The sequence below is a fragment of the Gymnoscopelus braueri genome (genome assembly GCF_963280865.1).
Source record: "Gymnoscopelus braueri genome assembly, chromosome: 15".
Classification (NCBI taxonomy): domain Eukaryota; kingdom Metazoa; phylum Chordata; class Actinopteri; order Myctophiformes; family Myctophidae; genus Gymnoscopelus; species Gymnoscopelus braueri.
The window spans coordinates 36,146,571-36,154,070 of NC_137620.1; the positions used below are offsets into that span (position 1 = coordinate 36,146,571).

Sequence of the window (7,500 nt, forward strand, 5' to 3'; positions counted from 1 at the left end):
GCGTGTCAGTCCGGTCTCTCCTCCCTCTCTTTTCTATTTATCGGCCTGTGTGTGGATGTGCGTGCGAGTTGCGTGCTGTATACTTCTGAATGAGCGTGATTCTCTTTCACTGCCATTCGCCCCGGAGACAAGTTTATTTGTTCAGTGCTATTTGATCAACTTCCTCTTGTGTGTGTGTGTGTGTGTGTGTGTGTGTGTGATCACGATGTGGCCATACCGGTTGGTCGGTCGGTTTGTCGTAAAACCAGTGGTGGAGAAAGTACTCAAACGTTTTACTTAAGTAAAAGTATCGATGCTGCAATGTAGAAGCACTCTGTTACAAGTAAAAGTCTGGAATTCAAAGTCTACTTGGGTAAAAGTACAAAAGTATTGGTATCAAAATGTACTTGAAGTACCAAAAGTAAAAGTACTAAAATGTTTGAAAATAACCGATCTACAAGCTCGAGCTTGTAGATCGGCTATTTTCAAATCGCCTATGTATAAAATAAGGCTAAAGTGGTTAATGTATGTTTTATAATGTAATAATGTATATCTGAAAAGTAACTAGTAACTAGCGTTTTCAAATAATTCTAGTGGAGTAAAAGTACAATATTTGCCTCTGAGATGTAGTGGAGTAGAAGTAAAAATACTCAAAATTGAAAATACTCCAGTAAATGAAGAAATACCTCAAAAATGTACTTAAGTACAGTACTTGAGTAAATGTACTTAGTTACTTTACACCACTGGTTGTGAGTCAGTCAGCGCTGCTTGCCTCGTTTGTATACAAGCTCGTGTGTCCACTGTGTCTGTTTACCTAGCCACCCTCCACCTGGCGTCCCTATGATTTGGGCATGTTATTGTAGGCAAAACGACGAATGGCGATTAATAGCCGATCTACAAGCTCACAACGATGTCGCGACGCAACGCGTAGTGAGCTTGAAGATCGGCTCTTTTCGCTACTCGTCGTATACGACAAAGGGCTTGGTATGCAAAATGACACAAAACAAATATCAGAGTGCATGGGGGGGGGGCGTGTACGAGGCCTACGCTCCCCATCCACCATCTCGACCCCACCCCATCCAAACCAACCCCCCCCCCCCCTCCTCCACGGCCATGACCTCTAGTTGACCTGCCATGACTCCCCTGTGACCTCCATCCATCGATCCAGCAGATTGGTTTACAGTAAATGGATGAACCCGATTAGGTTGTGCAGAGATGGTAGCGATGTTAGGGGGGAGGATGGGAGGGTGGGGGGGATGGGGATGGGAGGGAAGGGATCGATGGCTGACATTACCCCGATCGGAGGGGGGGGGGGATGTTGGAGTTTGGATTCGAGAAGGAATAATTAGCAGTGGCTCTGACTCGTGTCACACGCACATTGGTTAGGAGAGGAATATGTTCCCGACGCGCTGGTGGAGAGTCAGTCAATCGATGGATCGATGGGCTTCCGAGTTCGTGCTCGTGACCTCTTTGTCGTATGTCATTGCCCCGTCATATTTCATTATGACCCCTTTTTCCTTCGTTTAATAACGCCAAAGTGCCTGGACTCCACTGTTTTGGAATGATCCCGATGGATCTATACCGTCTGTTGTTGTTTCCGGGATTTGTCTTTGGCCTTTCATAAGTCTAATCTATGCTCTCTGGCTTGCCAAATATTTCCGACCTGCAAGCTCGTGAGCTTGTGGTATTGGGCTGTTTGCGGCATCGTGCGGCGAGGTATGAACCTCTCTCGTCCCGCTGCACTTCCCCTTCTCTCTCTCTCTTTCTCTGGATCCTCTTCCTGCCCCCCCCCCCTCCTCCCTTTCCTCCGGGTCCGGGAGTCGGTGCAATCAGTGTTCCAGTTGGCTGTGTGTGTGTGTTTTAGCCCAGTTCCACAGTGAACCCTGACCCCCAGCCGAGCTTGTGTGAGGGCCTGATATAACACACTCACTGCGTGTGTGTGTGTGTGTGTGTGTGTGTGTGTGTGTGCGTGCACGTGCGTGTCACACAATGCCTCTTGCTCCAGGTCCTTTGTGTGTGTGTGTGTGTGTGTACGTGCACATGCACGTGCGTGTGTGAGTTGCTGCTGGTTCAGCCAAAATCGACACTTTATCTAATCGGTGTCTTACTTCTCTTCCTGTTTGGTAAGAGGCGCCGATCTCTGCCTTTTAGAAAGGAGAACTTTTTAACGGCCGGCCCGGTCCTGCATGTCGTGTTGACTGCTCTCTCTCTCTCTCTCTCTCTCTCTCTCTCTCTCTCTCTCTCTCTCTCTCTCTCTCTCTCTCTCTCGTGGTTATGGGTGTGAGTTCAGAGCGAGCCTCTGTAAATAGCTAGGCGTGTGCATTCGCCATGTGCCAGACTGTGAGGAATCAAAGTTCTGTCTGTTAAGTCTGTCTGTCTGTCTGTCTGTCTGTCTGTCTGTCTGTCTGTCTGTCTGCCCGCTGTGTTTACGAGAGTATCCGTGTCGCAGCATGTGCGTGTGGGGAGGAGGGCACTGGGTGCACCGTGACCTGTGTGTGTGTGTGTGTCTGTCTGTTTCCCCAGACTCCTGTAACCCGATCTGTCTCAATGCCAGCCTCCTAGCCTTCCTTGAGACCCTCTTAACCTTCCTTCCTTTCCTACGCTCCCTCTCTCTGTCTGTGCGCACCCCACCCCCCCCCACACACACACACACACACACACATACACCATATTCCACTCTTTCCTCATGTGTTCCTGCACTCTTATCCTTTGTCTGTTTCCACCAACCTCTCTCTCTCTCTCTTTCTCTCCTCTTTGTCCCTTCGTGTCTGTCTCTCCTCTCTCTCCTCTAGGATCAGGTTGTGTCTATGAGGTGTTAGTTTACCTGTTCCAAACCCAGACTATTTCTAACCCTGACCCATTAGCCCGACCCTTAATCAGCCATAGCCCTATAGCTGTGCAGTGAAAATAGCCGATCTGCAAGCTCACAGCACGTTGCATCGCCCCGTGAGCATATCGATCACAGTGCGCTTGTAGATCTGTTATACATAGATCACGCATGTAGGTCTGTCGCAGCACAACACGCTTCGATCTGCTTTTTCCCCCAAAAAAATTAAATGCTCAGCTATAATGACATGACCAAAATTGTCCTGCAGTAAACATGAGTCATTTTTGGGTAAAAATGTTCAAAGCCAGCATGAAATAAAAGCAATCAAAACTAAGAAATGTATGTACAATTGAAACAGAATAATGTGTCTGTCTGTCTGTGTGTCTGTCTGTCTGTGTGTCTGTCTGTCTGTCTCTGTCTGTCTGTCTGTCTGTCTGTCTGTCTGTCTGTCTGTCTGTCTGTCTGTCTGTCTGTCTGTCTGTCTGTCTGTCTGTCTGTCTGTCTGTCTGTCTGTCTGTCTGTCTGTCTGTCTCTGTCTCTCTCTCTCTTTCTCTCTCTCTGTGTGTGATCAGATGTCTGTACTAACAGAGATCAGAGAGAAGTGGAGATGGGAGGGGGTCTGGTGTTGTAGTTGATTTTCTCTGTTTTCATTGTTGGATGGGTGTTAGATGTCCTAGACACTCTGAAAAGCCTCTATTCTACTCATGCTATGGAATGGCCACTGTGTGTGTGTGTGTGTGTGTGTGTGTGTGTGTGTGTGTGTGTGTGTGTTGAGGGGGCAGGAGACAGACTGACTCTCCCACAGGAGTCTTATCACTGTCGACATATAGCGTTACATGCTCCACTGTCTCTCTCAAACTCTCTCTCTCACACTCTCTCTTTCTCTGTATCTCCTCTCTCTCTCTCTCTCTCTCTCTCTCTCTCTCTCTCTCTCTCTCTCTCTCTCTCTCTCTATCTGTGGACTGTGATTGCGGTCTCTCCTGCTGAAAAGTTGATTCGCAGTTCGCTCACTTTGAAAAATGTGCTCTGACCTTCATGGCTCCCCACAAGACAAACTAACTCAGCTGTGATGTTTGAAGGTCCACACGTGGACATAATAAGAAGGGGTTCTGTACGGAAACGGGTTTGGAAGAGCAGCTATATGGTCCTGCTGCTACAAATGGCTTGCAAGGCAGTGGTGGACGGTTACAAAGTACGTTTATTTGACTACAGTACTTGAGGATGTTTTTTGAGCACCTGTACTATACTTGAGTATTTGTATTTTTGGATACTTTGACTTTCCCTCTACATTTCAAAGACAAATATATACTTTAGTAGGATGGGAAAAGGCACCTTATGAATTAACCACTTAAGCCCTATTTCAAGTACAGTGAAAATAGCAGAGCTACAAGCTTATTTAATTTTTTTACCACTTCTCCACCAGTAGTGGTCCGACCAGACCACATGTTCTAAATATCTCAATAAAAGAGCTGGTTAGACCAACTACAACCACCACAGTTGTGTTAGTTATATTGTATTAACATTCTCTACCGTACAGATTGGATAATATAACATTGTATTCACTAAAGAAGTTATGGAAGGCAGCTTTACTTGACAAAGGCTTTCTGCCTCCTGAACGTACGTTGTGTTTAATGTATTTCGCTTGTTGATTAGTCCCAGAGACATTTTCTTTTAACCTATATAGCCTCTTAACCCCGGGACCTTGAGGCGTACTAAAGCACATTTAATCTTGTCCGTACAAGATTAAACGTACAACGACACAGGCTTTGCTAATCGTTTTAATGTCCCGCTCTACAATTCCACAAACATGGCTTTAGTTGTTGTTGCATGTCAGGTGTTTCTATCTGTTTGGCCCCTGGTAGTACCAAAGCTGATGTTCCAGCAGTGTTTGTTGTGTGTGTGTGTGTGTGTGTGTGTGTGTGTGTGTGTGTGTGTGTGCGTGCGTGTGTGCACTGTGCGCGCGCACCATATGGCTGGTGTACGACAAGTCCTCAGAGCAAACACAGCTGGCTACCTCCCTAGGCTGCATGGACCAACCAGCATTCTGTCTCCTAAAGCTCATACTTCGTCGTTCGACTGTGTCGCGTGCCGAGAACGGCCGACGTACAAAGCTCACAACGCGTCGCTTTGTGAGCTTGTATGTCGGCCGATTCTAAAAACGGCTTCTAAATCCTAGACGCCTTCTAAAGTTTTCTGAAAAAAATATTTATTCAAAAATTACAACAAATGTATGTTATATACTGTACATAGCAACAAGAACCCCAAAAGGGGCGACAACAATATGGATGCTAGTCATGTTGGCTTTATTTGTGATATAAGGGATAGTTCATGTCTGATATCCGTCTGGCCGTCAGTGATAATAGCTGGCGCTCATGAAGACATTGAGAGGATTTGTTTTGTGGCCCATGTGCTTACGCGCCTAACCACTCGGCTATTAGGGCGCCTCGCAGTCTTAATATTTCTTTATGTGTCTTAACCATTTAAGACTTAATTTATGTGTCATGCATTGGAAATTATAGCTTATCTACAAGCTCGCAACTTGTGAGCTTGTAAATTGTCTATTTTTGAAAATGTTTGTACATTTTTTGACAGTTTATTTAGTAAATTATTTTATTTCTCGTAAAGACATGCCCAAAACTGGGACCGCCAGGTCGAAAGTGGTTAATAGTGTGTGAAAAAGAAAAGCATAGATTTTCTCCCATTTTCATGACACATTCATCTAAATCCCAACACAGATAGCTTATCAGTATACAGGAACAGCATGGTGTTCAGTGATGGACTGTACATGATGGAATACATAGAGCACCTATACCCGCACCACTCGTTCATTCACATGGCTGGCTTCCCAGCAGATAAAAAAAGATTTGAGTCAAAGGAATTGATTCCTATGGAAATGCCAGTGAGACAGAGAGAGAGAGATGAGACGGAGGGTGCTGATAAGAGCGGAGCAGAGAGCAGGTACTAACCATTGCATGTCATAAATAAAATGTCAGAGCCACTGGTGCATGCTAGCCCAGTGCTCAGGATAGCGTGAAATCTGTTCTCAACCTCCCCACCCCCACCCCCCCACACCCCTCCCTTTCATATCACTGCTGTCGGGCAGGAACCTTGTATCTCCGTATTTCAGATTTGATATGTTTTTAGTTTTTTTTGGTGGATTAATGCGCTGCAAGAGCGTCGCGTCAAAAGTAGGCGACGCGCTGTGAGCTTGTAGATCGTCTGTTTTTGGCCATCGATAAAAATGTGAAAGTGAAAGTCTGCCTGTCTATAGGTCTGTCTGTCTGTCTGTCTGTCTGTCTGTCTGTCTGTCTGTCTGTCTGTCTGTCTGTCTGTCTGTCGGTGGGTTTTGTAAATATTGAACCAATTAAAAGTATTAACAAGAGCTTGTGACTAAATGATAACTACATTGGATCCAGTGGAACACTAGGTTCTTTTTTTCCTTTTCCTGAAAACTAACGCTTTTTTGGACATACAAGGTTTCACACCCGACAGCAACGATATCAGGCCTCCATATCAGACCCCCACCCGCCGCCCCCCCCCCAAATCCCCACCCACTCCCTGGCTGTGTGTGTGTCTGTGTGTGAGTGAGTGAGTGGGTGCGGGATGCGAGTGCATGTGTACATGTGTGTGTATGTGTGTGTATGTGTGCATGTGTACATGTGTGTGTGCGTGCGCAGGGTAATTGAGGTGTGTGACCTTGCTGTAGGCCTGGCAGGTGTGAGGGAGGGATAGAGCGCGGAATGTGATGAATGGCTAGAAACATGGATGGACTAGGGGGGAGGGGGGGAGGGGGGGGGGGCGCGACGGAAGGCTTCCATTATATATATATAGGGAGACAGACGGGCCTGTCTACATGGCCAGTATATATATATATAATGTATACTGTACATCGCCTCTGTCGAAGGTGGAAACCTCATATGTCCAAAACTGTTACTTTTCAGGATTCAAATTCAAAAGCAGCAAAAGTGGCAGATCCGCAAGCTCGAAACGTGGCGCGAAACGTGGCGCGAAGCGACGCGTTTCGGTTGTAGATCTGCTACTTTTGATGCCTTTGTGTGACGCTATAGTATGGTCAAATTTGCCGTTAATTTACGAAAAACTTTGCTCGCTCCTCATGCATTGAAGGAGGTGTGAGCTCAGTTCTGGGCTCTCCCTAGGCTGGCAGAGGGAGATTAGCGCCCAGGATTACGTAGGCAATTGGCTCTGGTTGAAAAAATAGGTTGCAAAATCGTGGGATAACAATTTTAGATTTTTCTTTTTACGAAAAACATTAAAATATGGAGATACAAGGTTTCTGCCCGACAGCAACAATATATAATGTATATCGCCGCTTGTTGGGTGGAAACCTTGTATTTCCGAAACCGTTCTTATTATTATTGTTTTATTATATAACGTGTCACGATGCGATGCGTCATGAGCTTGGAGATCTGCTATTTTCACTACTTTGCGCGACACTCTTGTTTAATGAAGTGGGGCATGATCATTTTACAAAACAATATACAACCGTTAAAATACGGAGATAAGAAATGTATGTCTGTCGCGTCGCAATGCGTCGTGAGTTTGTAGACGGGCTAATTTCGCTACTTTTGCGAGACACTGTCGTGCGACAAAGTGTAAAGTAGGGCATTCACTTATGAAAACACATAAAAAAGATGAAATGTGGACGACGTGCAATGTTTCTGGCCACAATATTT

General features: G+C 45.8%; 1 protein-coding gene across 6 annotated transcripts in view; it reads left to right on the forward strand.

Moving 5' to 3' along the window:
* Positions 1 to 7,500, forward strand: part of kdm6ba (lysine (K)-specific demethylase 6B, a) — a 137,679-nt gene that overhangs the window by 54,835 nt on the left and 75,344 nt on the right. The gene's annotated exons all lie outside the window — the stretch shown is intronic.